The following is a 15,692-nucleotide window of genomic DNA, read 5'->3' as shown; positions in this document are numbered from 1 at the left end:
ATGTGGCACGGACAAGAGGACATGGGCTGAAGCTAAGGGGGGGACAAGTTCAAGACAAATATTAGGAAGTTCTGCTTCACACAACGAGTGGTGGACACCTGGAATGCTCTCCCAGAAGAGGTAATTGCGGAATCCACCATTCTAGGATTTAAGGGTAAGTTAGATGTACATCTCCTTATGAGTTTTAGTCCAATACCAGTGTGTTAATTATTAATTCTAACACCAACCCTCTTCAATGGTAACAAGGTTTAACAAAACTAGGTTGGTATGTTCAAAGGTAAATGGTTTTTTTTGAAATACCTCAGCCCCACCACTCCACCGCTATGTTTACTTCAAAACAGCGGGAGATTTACGTGGTAACTCATCATAGGTATTAGTTTTCTAAATGCTGTGGCAATTTTACGATATTATTATCATTTTTGTAAACTAAAGTAATATATTTATATAAACTAAAATATGTACTTAGCTTTTACACACAGCTGGACCTGGGAGTCTGACCCGACATGTTTCGCACAAACAGTGCTGTTTCAAGGGTCTCCCTATGTGAAAGCAAAAAGAACAATCCTTAGGGAACCGGCAGTAAAGTCTTTCCCTACATACCTCCCCCCCATATGAATTGATTAAAGATCATTTAGTCAAACGCTTACCGAGGCCGCCGTTGTCATCCGACTCACAAGTACAACTTCTGTGAAAGATGGCGCCGGCATTCTCAGGCTGCCTTTAAATTCAAGCCCGGTGGTGACCACTCCCCCCCGGAAATCCCATTGGGTCATTCATCCACCAATCAACGTAACCCAGTCAATCTCTCCATTCAGTCCCCCTGGTTCTACTGTATCTAGAGTGAAAATCAGCCTTTGTTCTGCCTCATTCAGCCTCCGTAAATCCTTCCCACCATCCCTCCCCGTAATCCTTTTGATCACTCGCCATCTGATCTGATCAACCCCATGGTTATATCTCTGCCAGTGGGAAACTAAAGGTGCCTGAATAACATTATTAACAATACGTGATTTATGTTCAGTAAGTCTAGTTCTAATCTTACGATTAGTCCTGCCTATATACACCAATTCACATGGGCATATGATCGCATATATTACGTCCTGTGAAGCGCAGTCAGTAACCGCATTAGAGTAAAGACTCACTGATCTTGCCGGAACCCTCCATGATTACAAAAATGATAATAATATCGTAAAATTACCACATCATTTAGAAAACTAATACCTATGATGAGTTACCACGTACATCTCCCGCTGTTTTGAAGTAAACATAGCGGTGGAGTGGTGGGGCTGAGGTATTTAAAAAAAAACCATTTACCTTTGAACATACCATCTCCTTATGAGTGGCATGAAGTGACATGGGTAGGGGTAGGCTAGATGCACTTCTCTTTACGAGAAGCTTGGAGCGATATGGGGACCAAAACTATGCCAGGGTACACCTGGCGGGGCCTCCGCGTGCGCGGATCGCCGGACTTGATGGACCTGGGGTCTGTTCCGGAGATGGCGCTTCTTATGTTTAAGAGATATATGAATGGAATTTTGAAGGTGCCAGAAACCTCTTATCCACCTCTCTCTAAGATATATTACCTTTCAAAGAGAGTTAAGTCTCAAAGTCCACACCAGCAGAATCTATCTGCTGATAGTTTGGACTTAACTAATTTCCTTGAGAAGTCGGAGATTGAGGTTCAGGCTTCTGCAACATTGTTGGTCCAGTTTGCTATTGATTCTGATAGAGAATGGATGTTAAAGTTGTTTTTTCAATATAAAGATGTTCCATTTTTGACTAATACTATCAGAATGTTTCTAGATGTATCTCGGAGTACCCAGAAAAGACGAAAACAATTTCTTATTTTGAGATCACAGGTCATTCAGATGGGGGCAACTTTTGTTCTATGATTCCCCTGTAAATGTGTATTGGTTTATAAGGAAGGCAGGTATGTCTTTTATGATCCATAGCAGTTATCTAAATTTATAGCTAGTAAAAGTAATTCTTGATTATGAGTAAAGCAGGCTCTTGGATAGCTCAGAAAAAAAGAATAGCTTAAGAGCAATCACACTGCATCTTTATTTTCCTTTTTACCATTTGCATATTACTTCTAAAAATTTTCAGCTTATCACCAGCTTCGCCTTCATTTAAATCAGGGTAGGGAACTCCGGTCCTCGAGAGCCGTATTCCAGTCGGGTTTTCAGGATTTCCCCAATGAATATGCATTGAAAGCATGCAAATAGATCTCATGCATATTCATTGGGAAATCCTAAAAACCCGACTGGAATATGGCTCTCGAGGACCGGAGTTCCCTACCCCTGATTTAAATGGTGGACTTTGTAATATTTTGTTTAAATTCCTATATTTTGATCCTATGCTGATGGTGATTACATTGTATTTTTCTTCATTTGAAATTGTAAAATTCTCAAATGTTAAAACTAATAAAAATTCAAATTACAAAAAAAAAAAGAAATTACAATTTTGCATGTGGTAAAACTCTTTATAGTTTATAAAACTTTCCTTTTGGCTGTTTTAATAATAATATTGTAATTTATAGCTAAAGAGACAAATGATCAAGAAACTGTGATTATGATAAACATACCGAGGGCCTCAAAATGGGCCATATGTGGCCGCGAGTTTGAGACCACTGACTTAAAAGATATTGAAACAAATCAGTTTTTAAAGCTTTATAGAAAATCTGCAAAGACAGGTTCTTATATAAGATATATTTCTAACTGTATTTTGGCTCTCAGGTGCAAGTATTGTTTTAGCTAGAACAAGTGAAAGTTTCATAAGAAAATTCTCATCATTTCCGTGGCACTATTTCAACTTTAGAAACTATGGATCAAACCCTGATTCCATTTTGCAGGTAATAATGTGCTGTAATACATAGGACATCTTAAGGAATGAAATTTTTATTTTACAGATAATTGATAAATCTTTTGATAATTCATAAATCAACACTCACAAATTCCTATTTCCAATTACTCATAATCTATTAGGAAATAGTCTTGTGCTACAATAGGAAATGCTTTTTTCCCTTTGTATGATATTTGTGAAACAGACTTAGATTTCTTATAATACATTTCCCCAATTTTATAATTTCAGTACCTACATTTAAGCAGTTTTGTAGTAAGGATAGGAGACACCCGGGGCGGTGGCAATCCCCCCCATGCCCTCCTCTCTGCCCTTCCCACTCCTTACCCCTCATGCTCCTTTCCCGCTCCCCATACACACTATGCTCGCCTTTCTTCCCCGTACCTCTTTAAATTTTCACCAGTGCGAGCAGCTTCTCCAGCCTGCGGTGTTGGCTTTCCCTCTGATGTCACTCCCTGGCCCCACAAGTAGGAAGTGATTTCAGAAGGGAGCTAGGCTGAAACAGCAAATGTTGCACACCTGTAACAGGTGTTCTCCGTGGACAGCAGGATAGAACAGACACACATGTGGGTGACGTCACAGCTGACGTTGCCTAGTGGCCCTTGTCAAAGAGCTCAAAATGAACTTAAAGTTCTGAGCTCATGCACTAGTTCCCTACCCACCTGTAGTCAATAGTAACAGAACACTCAGAATACCTTCAGTTATATATCATAGCTTATAATAAAAAATAAATTCAGAAAGGGTAGGGTTGGGAGGGCTCGAGTGGCTGTTGTATCCTGCTAAAATGGGTTTGTTAGTTGGGTGGCCATAGGAATGTAGCTTTGCCACTCAGCAACACTATCACTGCATAAAGTTTGGGAGCATCTAACATAACCCATATATGTTGGAATGAGTATAGACCAACATAAATGTATATAAGGATTGTTTCTGCCCATTCACAGGGTGATAGATAGCAGTGCTAGTCTCCTAAAGCTTCCTTAAGTTTTTATCAGCATGCCTTTAGATAGAATTATTCTCTTTGACTAATGTCCCTTTGGATCATCCTAAAATGACAATTTGAGCTGATACTTTCTTGTGTAATGTTCTGCTGTTGGAACTAATGTAAATTTGTTTTGTGTCATGTTCTGATTTCAGCCAGATGTCCACCCAGGCAATTGTTGGTCCTTCCCAGGGTATCAGGGTGAGACGGTAATTAAATTGGCAACAACAATAGAACCAAAGGCCTTCACAGTACAGCACATCCCAAAATCAATTTCACCAACAGACAACCTGAGTGCTCCCCGTGAATTTGCTATCTATGTAAGTAATGAGGAGAAGGATGAAATCAATGTATTACTATTTCTATTTTGCACAACTGCTCACTCTACATGTTTTGACACAAATTTTGTTATGTATGATTCACTTTTGCCACCTGTGAATATCCATACAACTGTCTTGCATAGATTAAAAAGAAATGCCATGTAACCCATTTATGTTATATTTTATTGGTTCTTTACCCTAAGGGACTGACAGACCAAAATGACCCCAAGGGAACCCTTCTGGGCAGCTTCACTTATGACATCAATGAAGACCCCATACAGACATTCAATCTGAAGGTACCATTACAGCAAAAAGGGGGGAGAACAGTAATTTAATCTATAGACATAATTTTCTTTTCAACCAAAAGCAGTATAAAGTAGATCAGAGTATTACAATAGCTAACAGCTGCAGCTGAAAAAGAATCAACATTGCAGAGGAAATGTGACTATTGTACACTGTGGCGGGGCTGTATGAGGCCACCAGGCATTCCTTGTCTCCCGTCACAGGCGCTGGATCCTGCGTCTCTATGGTGTTCCTGTGGTAGGAGTTTTCTCAGTTAAGTTCAGCAACACTCTTGACACTATAAGTTGCAAAAAGAAAAGTGATTTATTTCAGCCCCAAATCTTCTTTTCACAAGTTCACATTTCAGACAGTATTGCTCAAACAGTTCCTGCATTATCTTTATCTGGGCCACATGGCCCAAGAAAGAAAAACAAACTTTCTAACACAAATAGTCCAGTTCTCACCTGAATGAGGCAACTGCCTATAGTGGGCCTGGTCCAAGTATCTCAGTCCTGGCAGCATCTCTACTCTGGGCTGTACTTCACATCCAGGCTTCTGGGCTGGCAGCAAGGCCACCCAGTGCTAGAACCACCTCAAGCGTTCACTTAAACTGGTCACCACTCAGGTCAATACAGCAGTGTTATTCCAGATAGCATTTGAGCCTCTCCTGGCTGCTTTAATACCTGGCCAGAGTGCAGGGAACATTCTTTCCAATTGTTTAGTCGGTTCTTAATTCTCTTATCCAGTGCAGTGGGAAACATAAGATAAAGGCAGGATTTCCCAGCTTTACATTCCCTTTTCCTGTCCTCTGGTACTGTTTCCCTTTAAGCAATAACCCACTACTAAACCCCTTGTGGACTCTCAGGGAACTCTGTTAACATCATACGTCATAGCTGTTTTTACTTTCATACAGCTATTCACATGATACAGAACTTTATTCACTCATACCTCCATATTGTCACCAGCAGCCTCAGGGTAATGGGTCATAGGGCACCAGTGGCAAGAGAAAACTCTTGTGAGCCGCTGTGGGCAGCACAAGGAAGAAAAAAAAAAGTTAATAGAAGTGAACACCGCACACTAGGTAGGTATTGTATCAAGCAATTACTGGGTTTATTCTTCAAACAAAACATTCAAACCAGCTTGCTTGTTTCAAGTTCAATCAGATTCATATTGATAGAAAAAACACAATCTTGTCAGGATGTTCCAGATATCAAATATAACATAGAGTATGACGGCAGAAAAGGGCCGTCGGCCCAACAAGTCTGCCCACTCAAAAGAATCCTCCCCTTACGAGAACACTCTCTCTAAGCAATTCCCTTAAGTGAGCCCACATGTTTATCCCATCGTTTCTTGAAGTCGAGCACGTTGCTGGCCTCAATTACCTGGCTTGGAAGGCCATTCCAACGATCAACCACCCTTTCAGTGAAGAAGTACTTCCTGATGTCACCATGAAATCTCCCTCCCTTGAGTTTGAGCGGATGCCCTCTTGTTGCCATAGGACCCGTAAGAACAAGGATATCTTCCTCCACCTCGGTACGGCCTGTAATATATTTGAACGTCTCTATCATGTCTCCCCTCTCTCTGCGTTCTTCAAGAGAATATAACTGCAGCCTGCTTAGACGTTCTTCATATGGGAGATCCTTGAGTCCTGAGACCATTTTAGTGGCCATTTGCTGAACCGACTCCATTCTTTTCACATCCTTTTGATAATGTGGCCTCCAAAACTGAACACAGTACTCCAAATGGACCTGTACAACGGCTGACAGACTTCTCCGGATGCAACCCAGCATTTGTCTAGCCTTGGCCGTGGTTTTCTCCACTTGGGTGGTAGTCTTCATATCTTCGCTAATGATTACATCCAGGTCCCATTCCATGACAGTTCTTGTTAAGGTTTAACTATTCAGGGTGTATGTTCTGCAGGAGTTACTACTACTAAGGTGCATAACCTTACACTTTTTGGCACTGAAACTCAGTTGCCAAGTATTAGACCATTATTCCAGTAAAAGTAGGTCCTGCTTCATGGTAAACAGTCTCTGGGTTAATGCTAAACAGTCTCTAGGTTAATGTCAGTCAAATAAAGTTCAAAAACACATAATTCAGGCTTTCCCAAAGCTGCTGCTGGCTCTCCAGCCGATTAATAGTCCAAAGTTTCAAAAAACAAAACAAAAAAACAAAAACCCAACAGTCTTTTGGACTGATTTCTCTACTTCAGCCTGCACTAGTGCTGGTCAGGGAGTGTGCTCTGCATGGTCGCAATTCACCAATCATAGGCCCTCAATCCCACCACAGAAAACGCAGAGCATTCCCCACTTCCTGGTAACAGCCCTTCCCCCACCCAGGGGAAAGAACCCCCCCCCCCAAATTCAAAATAGTTATTTTGTAGTTCTTAGAGGTGCCTCCAAGCACCACACCTTCTTCAGGGTTATCACAAAAAAAAACCCCAAACCTTCAGTCAACTTAGTTAAGCAGTGTTTCAGTTAAACATTTAGGCATTTTAAACTACTTGCCTTCAGTCCAACAAACCTCCATTCCATGGCTCAGCATATGGCTCCAGTTCCATATCCTGGAAATCTTGAGGCATGAAGTTGGGTGACTCCAAACCAGCCTCAGACAGCTCTTTACTTTCCAGCTGTTCTCTGCCATTCAGAGCTCTCAACCCTGAGTCTCTGCATTTTCTGTTGCCTTTCCCTCCTGCCTCTCCCTCCTACCTCCCTAACTGTTCAGCTCTCTGGTGTAATAACCTGCAGCCACGCCCCAAACCCTCAGGTGAAAAGGATTTCCTGCTGTTTCTGCTATCTGCTTCCAACCTACCGGTGACTGCTGGGAACTAAACTAGAGCTGTGTGGGGGTTGGGAAACCTGAAAATCTGCTCTCCTGCTCCCTCTAGGGGTCAAGGAAGGAAAGTAATCAAAATGTTCAGTTTGAGGTTTAAATTGAGCTGTTTGTGGAGTGTCTACTCTTGAGCTGTGCACTGCTCTGGGGACAGACCTAGCAGGCATAGGCTGAATACCACAATATGTATTGGTTTCATCACCAGACATCCACTCTATGCCCAGCTCTGGGTCACTGAATTCAGGCTCACTGGTATCCAATTCCATGGAGTAATCAGCTTCTACCAGCTGCTCACTGCTTCTGACTGTGGGGATAAACGGTTGCTCGGGACTGCCTTAAAAGCTCTCCCATCCCCCAGCATGTCTAGGGTTACCAGATATCATTGCATCGCGTCCGCACATGCGGATACCATCTGGGGGCGGGGCTGGGTGGGGCAAAACTGGTCAGTCCTGGGAGCGTGGCCATTGGTCCTGATTTTCCTTTGGGAAAATCTGGTAGCCTTAAGTCAATCTCTTACTGTTATCTTAGGTTTAAGAACCTGCACTTTCCTGGATTGGTTCTCTCTAGAAGCAGAGTTCTTTTGGCATGAAAGAGCATCGACTTTTCTCCCTAAGGAGCTCCTGTGCTGTGTGCTGGTTTCTCTCCTTATCCTGCCTGGCACACTACAGCTGGGTCTAATTTACACTGCCTGTTTAGTGAGCTTTCATTCTGATTGGCTGCGCATGCGGTAGCTCAGATCCCTAGGACACACCTCCTCTGTTAACCCTTTTTGTGTCCAGACTTATTCTCTGGGATTTACAGAGATTCTGTTCAGGGTTTCTACAAATGGAATAATGGGAAGTACAGGGCTGTCTATTTCTGGTAGAAATCTTTTTTGTGTACTGCCCATAGGCAACGGAACACTTTTTTGTTTGGGGGGGCCAAAAGCTACACCCCAGACCTGCCCAAACTCCACCCCTGACTCCATCCCCATAATAATAATACTAATTGTAATACAATTTCTTCTGTCCATTTTTCATATACACACAATGTAATCTTATTAATACATAATGGTAACTACAAAATTTACAAAACACAGCACATTGTATGCAGAAAAAATATTAATTATTTATATTTGGGGAGTTTTCAAAGATGACTTTAAAATATACAATGTCACCTCAGTAACAACTATAGAAAAAATAGACAAATATAGTGCAAAATATAGACAGCAGATATAAAGTCACAAAACTGACACATTTTGATCACTAAATTGAAAATAAAATCATTTTTCCTACCTTTGTTGTCTGGTGATTTCATGAGCCTCTGGTTGCACTTCCTTCTGACTGCATCCAATATTTATTTCTTTCTTATCCAACATTTCTTTCACAGTCTGTCCACATTCCCTTTGGGTCTAGGTTCTCTCTCTCTTTTCCCTCTGCTTAGCCTCCTCAGATCCAGTGTCGGTTCTCTTTTGTACCTACCACCACCTTTGTTCCAGGTCTCCCTCTCTCTCCCTCCTCTGTTATAATCTTCCATCTCTCTGTTCTTCTTCAGAGTCTCTCCCCCCTCTGTCTGCACCTCCCATAGTCCAACATCTGCCTCCTGTCTTCCCCCCTGTGGTACAGGCCTCTCTCTCTGTCTTTCTTCTGCTTAAAGCCCCCTCCATCTCTCTCCCTCCTCTGTTATGATCTTCCATCTCTTTGTTCTTCCTGAGGGTCTCTCCCCCTCTGTCTCTTCTGTCTGCAACTCCCATAGTCCAGAATCTGCCTGTCTTCCCCTTTTGGTCCAGGCCTTTCTCTCTCTGTCTTTCTTCTGCTTACAACCCCCCCTCCTATGTTATGATCTTCCATCTCTCTGTTCTTCCCCAGGGTCTCTCCCCCTCTGTTTGTACCTCCCATAGTCCTGCATCTGCCTCCTGTCTTTCCCCTTTGGTCCAGGCTTTTCTCTGTCTTTCTTCTGTATACAACCCCCTCCCGGTCTTTCTCTGCCTCTCTCTCCTTCATTCCTCCCTCCTTCCTATGTCCCCCTCACTGCTGTCCAGCCTTTGGCCCACCCTCTTCCCCGAAGCCTGCCTACCTCCCTGACGTGCCGCAGCCAACCTGCCTGCCTCCCTCCCGTGCCAAAGCTTGGCCTACCCGCCACCGATTCTTCTTTTCCCCCGGACCGCCGCCGAAGCCAGTCTATCTCCCTCACACAGTGAAGCCTGGCCTACCTGCCGCTGATTCTTCCTCCCACCCCCGCCCCACGGTCCGATGCCACTTACTGCTGCAGCAAATCCAAGAATGGAAGAGACTAGATGCATTCAACGGCACTAGCCCACAAGCCTTCACCTGATGTCAGAATTGACGTCGTGGGAGGGGGCGGCTTGTGGGCCGGCAGCGTACATTTGCTGCACACGCCTGGCCTTTCCCTTCCTGTAGTTACGGCGGCGAACAGCGGTGGCAGGCAGGGAAGCAGCAGCATCGGCTACAGGCGGCGGTCAGCCCACGTACTCCCTAACCTACAGGACGGGCAATTTTTGGGGAGGCCATGGCCCCTGTGGTCCCCCCATTCCGATGTCTATGGCTGCACCTCTCCCTGTCTTCCATCCCCCTCTTCTGTATTCAAAGGATTGTCTCTACTCCCAGGAACTGGGGCATTTTTGACATTGGCAGGGATAAATGAAGAATTTCTACTCATGACAGGCGGTTGGCTGCTAGTCACAACATAAAGAGATTGTATATGGAAGAAAAGAAACTAGGCTCTATTAATTTCATCTTTGGCTCAACTGCTGAGAATAGAATTCTATCATAGCACCATTTAGGAATAGTTCAGTTGCCTATAACAAGCTGAACCCCCTGGCTACATAAACAATGCAAAGGATGGTTATGAAAGATTGGAGGGGGGAGGAATTTAACATCTTTATGAAGTCAATAACTGAATAGTTTTTATTGATACTAAGTTTGAGAAAATATTTTTACTTAGTAGTTTGCACCCGTTTTCAAAGGGAAATTTTATGAGGACCTTCCCTTTGAAAACTGCCATAGATATACAGTAGACTCAGTTATCCAGCACCCATGGAGATTGGTAGATGCCAGATAACTGTCATTTCTGGTTGCTTGAGTTTTCGCTAAAATAGTTTTGCCTTCCTTCCCACCTCACTCTCTTCCCCTACTTGTAGTTCCAGCATCTGTTCTTCTCTCCTCACTCTCATTTCTTGTCTGGGTCACTTCTCCCCTTATCTCCTTCCCCTCCACTTATGGGTCTAACATCCATCCATCATCCCTCCCCCGTCCTTCACCCTTCAGGACCTGCTGGACCCCCCACTTCTGGTCTACCTCCCCCAGATCTACCCTCTCTTCCTCCAGCGGAGAGGATCCAATGCCACGTCCCAATTCCTACCAAACCACACCACCGGGCAGAGACCAAGAGAATTAGAGCAGGCCACCACACAGTAGGAGAAGGCCAAAATCCAGAGGGCCGGATACGAGGCAGAATGAATGCGACCTCCCTGGCAGGCTGAATGTCGCCAAGGGCTGCCTTCTCCGCCAGTGCGCATCCTCCACGATGTGCTGCTCTCACACTGGCAATCTGCGCAGACCACCAAACACCAATTCCTGAGGATTAGTAAGAAAAATCACCCGGCAAAAAATAAGTAGAATGCCGTTGAAGCCGTTAGGCCGTAAAACTAATAGTCACACAATGAATAAGATAAAAATTTAAATCACTGTTAAAATAAAAAAAGAACTAATTATACCAAAAACAAAAGGAAAAGTTAAAGACTAGATAGAAAAAAAATTTGGAGAAAAATGAAAATAAATGAAAATAAACTCAAATAAAAGAAATAAGGGAGGGAGGAACCATCACCTATGATCTATCCTGACGCCATCTTGAAAAAATATTTCTACTTGGATCAGATAAATTTGTATGCACACAAATTATGGGCTCCTTTTACAAAGCCACAGTATAGCTTTCTACCACAGGCCAGTGAGGTAAATGCTTCAATGCTCACAGAATTCCTATGATTGTCACTGCATTTACCTTACCGACCTGCAATAAAAACCTTAGAAAATGTGTATATATTAATAACATGAGTTAATGTATGCAGGTACTTTCCATGGAATAATTGATGTAACATAGCTGGATGCATGCTATGAATGCATGCTATATTAATGTATCGAGCAAACATTATCATTATAATAATGTTTTCTCATTTCTTTCCAGGGAGAAGGCTCGTTTGCTTTTATTCAACTAAAGGTTCTTAGCAACTGGGGGAACAAGGAATATACATCATTATACCGTGTCCGTGTCCACAAGGAGGTGCCCAACTCTCCCATCATCTAAAGTCACATCATCACATTTAGCGGCTGCCAATCACAACGGAACACCAAATAGAAGGCCATAGGCAGAACAAAACCATAATACAAGAGGAGGGGAGGATAAAAATATTAAAATATATTGAAAAAACTAAAAAAATTTAAAATAATAAAAATAACAAAAAATATATAAAAAACAAAAAGTAAAAAAAACATTAAATCTGAAGGAAGAAGGCTAATTTGCTTTTATTCAACGAAAGGTTCTTAGTAATAGGGGTCACAAGGAATATACATCATTATATCGTATCCATGTCCACAAGGAGATGCCCAACTCTCCCATCATCTAAAGTCGCATCATCATATTTAGCAGCTGCTAATGACTGTGGAGCAACAAATAGCCAGGCCATAGTCAGAACAAGACCATAATACAAGAGGAGGGGAGGATAAAAATATTAAAATATATTGAAAAAACTAAAAAAATTTAAAATAATAAAAATAACAAAAAATATATTTGAATATATAAAAAAACAAAAAGCCAAAAAAAAACATTAAGTCTCAGGAGAGAAGGCTCATTTGCTTTTATTCAACTAAAGGTTTTTAGCAACTGGGAGAAGAAGGAATATACATCACCTTACCATGTCCAAGACCAAAAGGAAGTGTCTAACTCTCCCATCATCTAAAGTCACATCATTATTTACCGGCTGTCAATGACCATGGAGCACTAAACAGCAAGACCACAGATAGAACAAGATTATAATACAAGAGGAGGGGAGGATAAAAATATTAAAATATATTGAAAAAATGAAAAAAATTTTAAAATAATAAAAATAACAAAAAATATACTTAAATATTTAAAAAAACAAAAAGACCAAAAAAAACATTAAATCTGAAGGGAGAAGGCTCATTTGCTTTTATTCAACTGAAGGTTTTTAGCAACTGGGAGAATAAGGAATATACATCACTTTGCCATGTCCATGACCAAAAGGAAGTGTCTAACTCTCCCATCATCTAAAGTCACATCATCACATTTACCGGCTGCCATTGACCATGGAGCACCAAACAGCAGGACCACAGATAGAACAAGACTATAATACAAGAAGAGTGGAGAATAAAAATATTAAAATATATTGAAAAAAACTAAAAAAATTTAAATAATAAAAAAACAAAAAATATATAAAAATATAATAAACAAAAAGTAAAAAAAAAAAAACATTAAATATGAAGGGAGTAGGCTCATTTGCTTTTATTCAACTAAAGGTACTTAGCAACTGGGGGAACAAGGAATATACATAATTGTGCCATGTCCGTGTCCACAAGGAGGTGCCCAACTCTCCCATCTAAAGTCACATCACATTTAGTGACTGCCAATGACTGTGGAGCACTAAACAGCAAGACCATAGATAGAACAAGAACATAATATAAGGATAAAAATATTAAAATATTGAAAAAACTATAAAAATTTAAAATAATAAAAAATATTAAAATATATACAAAATAAAATAATAAAATGACAAAAAAATATAAAAAACAAAGTCAAAAAAATAAAATCAAAAAAATAATTTAAAAAATCAAAATCAAAAAAATCAAAAATATAAAAAATTAAAGGATAAAAAATATTATTATTATAAAAAAGATTAAAAAATCTACAAAGTAAAATCTAAAACAATGATAAAAATAAAATAAGTCAAAAAATAAAAAAAATATTTTTAAAAAATCCTCCCCTTATACAGCTCTGAATTTTTTGTTTGAACCTCTTTACTGAAATAAGCTTAATAAAGTATGTAATGTTATGATATTTGTCTTTGCCATTTTTCATAAAATAATCCCCCTCCCCCTTTTTATAAAACTGCAATAGCGGTTTTTAGTGGAGGTCAGCACGTTGAATGCTCTGAGCAGCTTCTGAGACTCGGTGAATCCTGCCAGTTCAGCTGATCAGGGGGAAAATACCCATGCCATGATCAACTGAGCGGCTGCAGCAGGGGACACCCCAAACCCCTGCCACCTTCCCAGAAAGTAACACTTCTGCATTACTGTGTGCTAACTGTTGAGCACACTGTTAATGTGGGAGCCCCTACTATCTCCAAAATAGGAGATGGCAAATGCTCCCATAGTAAAATTTGAAACTGGCTGTATGTTAATGCTAAAATTAGTGCAGAACCATATACTGGAAAAAAAGAAAGATAGCCCTTATTCACAGCCAACTTAAGAATGTGGAAAGAACTGAGTAAGGGTGTGCTATGGCCATGTATTTCTGCAACATAGCACGAGGACCCCAAACTGAGTAAAAATGATCATGGAATAAATACAGAAAGACTCTTGCAAGATGTTAATGGACCATTTACAAATTTGCAGTGATGTTTTTCTAGTTATTCCAAGGTAACTAAAAACTTCTGCATTAACTGTTGGTATCCCCAGCATTTTTCCATGCAGTTAGTATAGAGACAGTATTTTTTGAATGCTAATTGCATTGCAGACTTTTAGGACCTGTTTCTACAAACAGGCGTCCTGATTGTAGGTGGTGATAGGCATCCTACCACAGTCTCACAGCCCTGTTAGTAAAAGTAGACACAATTTTCTACAGGACACTGATGCATGATTGACACATGATCGGTGGCCAGTGAGATCAGTATTCTTGAGATCAGTATTCTTTATGTTGATGGAAACTGCTCTCCGTTTTCTGCCAGTTAATGTATGGTACCAGTTCTGCAACAGTTCCTATTCATTGCTTTTTTTAGCATATGGCTAGTATGTGCACATGCAAATTTACCACAGAACACATGAGCATGCCCTATGGTAAGCCATTTTTTGCTGTGGTAAGCACCTGTTAGTGCTTAACGCAGCTTAATAAAAGGACCCCTAAGGCAGAATTATAAGCAGACTCCTTAATAATACACTACACATGTTGGTAGTGTATATTCTTACTCTCAACACCCAGAAAAGCCCCCCCCCAGGGTTGCCAAGAGAAAATCCGGGCCCTGGTACAAAGGTATGTGGGACCATATACAAAATTCTACACACATGTATATATTATTATTTATTTCTAACAATCGTGATGTTTGTTGGGCTTCAATGGGCCCCCTTGAGCTTCATAGGTCCTGGAGTGATGTACCGGCTGCACCCCCCCTCCTCAGGCCTGCCCCCCAAACAAAATGTTGTTGGGTTTGTTTTTTTTATAATCTTTATTGATTTTCATACAACCAATGACACTGAAGGAGCTGAAGACATCGCAGTATTTGTGAGGAGAAAAAAGACTAGCAGTTTCACGGTCCTAGCTGCTGTTCTATTACAGGAATGAAGAAAATACCTATGTAACGGTAGGAGTCTCTTCGTTGATGTACTATAGAGTATTTTTTTAAAGCTAAAGTCCAGTACGGCTCCCTTGTTTGCTTTTTTTTTTTTAACACAAAATTCGATAACGTTTGGGCTATCTATTTTTTATTTTTTTCTGACTATGGTTCCCGTCTTGTGTAGAAAGTCAGAGAGAGGGGAGAGCTGTGCGGCAAAAGAAAAAACTAACGAACTGAGGGGAGGGTCTCTCGAGGCAGTGTACCCTGCACATGCTCAGTAAGTTCAAAACATTACTATACCTAGGAGAGAGCACTGACACACATGCTCAGTCAGAGGACTTCACCTTCAAGTGTACCTGCATTTCCCCTGCTTGTCTTCGGCGAACGCCATGATGTTGATGGAGCACCGGAAGGAGCCAGAGAGCCAAAATCCAGCAACACCAATATCAAAGCAGATTCCGTCGTGGTTTCTGTGCCGATCATCAAGGAGCACAAAAACTGTCCCTGTTCCATACCTAGGTCTGAAGCCAGATTGACATAGGTCTAGCCAATTACTTTCAATCAGATAGTTGTTGAGTTGAAATTTTGCCAGGAAAGGAATGTTAGAGACTGGTTGGTAGCTTTTGAGCTTGTCCTAATCAAGAGAGCTCTTTTTCAGTAGGGGACGCATCACAGTTCTTTTTAGTTTTGTTGGTAGCTGCCCTTCCACAAGAGAGGATCTAACAATTATAGCGGCCTCTTCAATGAAGCCTATGCTCATTTGTTGTACTATCTTTGTTGGGTAGGAGTTGAAAGGGAAGGTTGCAGGCCACAGGTCTTTCAGGATTTTTTCAAGAGCTCTATCTGTAACCTGGTTGAATGA

Source organism: Geotrypetes seraphini, chromosome 4, assembly GCF_902459505.1.
Source record: "Geotrypetes seraphini chromosome 4, aGeoSer1.1, whole genome shotgun sequence".
NCBI lineage: Eukaryota > Metazoa > Chordata > Amphibia > Gymnophiona > Dermophiidae > Geotrypetes > Geotrypetes seraphini.
Note: the sequence above shows the minus strand (reverse complement) of the source record.